Raw genomic sequence first — 1330 nt, forward strand, 5'->3', positions numbered from 1 at the left:
GTGGGGGGGTGGGGAGCATTTAAGAATTAGAGGAAAGTTATATGTTTCATCCTTGCTACACTGCATCCTGACTGGCTCATTTCCTCCCTGCGACCCGTAAGGGGAAGTCAGGTTGCTTACAGATGTGTCTTGGGTCCCCAATCTGCACTCTCCCTCATTCACAATGATTTGATTTTTGTTCTTTGATGCCTGATACCTGCTCTCTTCGACCCCTCGTGATCACACAGGCTGGTATGCTTCATCCATGTGGGGTTTGTTGCTTCTCAGCTAGATGGCCATTTGTTTAACTTCAAGCCTTTAAGACCCCAGACACTGTATCTTTTGATAGCTGGGCACCATCAGCTTTCTTCACCACATTTGCTTATGCACCCGTTTTTGTCTTCAGTGAGTCCGGAAGGTATCATGGAATGCCAGTTTAATAAAACAAAGTATTCTTGCATTGAGGGAGTACTTGAGGGGAGGCCCAAAGTCCATTTGCTACCTTAATATTAAACCTATAAATATATGCACATAGATCTGTTTCCCTATCATATTTACATATGTACATGCCTGTATTTAGACCTCTATAAATACCCTTTGCCTCCTAGTTCTTTCCTCTATTTCCTTTTACTTTCCTCTTGTCCCACTATAATGCTCAGCTGTCATTTGCGTTTCAGTAATTCCTCTCCGTTACATTGCCCTTGATCAAGCTCTACCAGGCCTCTTACACTCTCCTTGCCACTGATTTTGGATCACTTGCTGTTCCCTTGTCCCTGGGTTGGTTAACACCACTTCCTCCCCCTCCCCCTTCCATATCCACTGGTAACCATCGGTCCTGTTGTTTTCTCCTCCAGATTGTTTATCCAGCCTATCTTATCTAGATAGACCTGCAGAGATAATAATATGCCCCAAAAAACAAGACAAAGCAAAACAAATTGACAAAAGAAAAAACAATAAAACAACAAAAAACAATGACACAAAAAAGAAAAGCCTGTAAATAATTCAAGGTCTGTTTGTTGACCTTTAGGAGTGTTTTCCGGTCGAGTCTGATGGGGTGCCATGCCTTGGCCCCAAAGTCTATGGCCCCAAAATCTATTCTTGGTATTCCCTCAGGACTTCCTCGCTCTGCCCCCCCTTGCTGTTCTGTTGCATGCCCTTAGTGTTTTGCCTCGGTGTGGTGGGTCAGATTGGGCACAATTCCCATACTGTGTCTCCAGTGTTGTCCCCTGTAGCACTATGGGTCAGTGAGGGATGTTGTGTCTCATAGTGGGGCTGGCCATATGGTCCTTTCTGTGCATTGGCTGTTCTGAATGGAGATATCGTCCTCAAGGCTTGGTGGGCCAGGATGTGC

Source organism: Echinops telfairi, unplaced genomic scaffold (assembly GCF_000313985.2).
Source record: "Echinops telfairi isolate 266 unplaced genomic scaffold, ASM31398v2 ScPeMD7_29;HRSCAF=101, whole genome shotgun sequence".
NCBI lineage: Eukaryota > Metazoa > Chordata > Mammalia > Afrosoricida > Tenrecidae > Echinops > Echinops telfairi.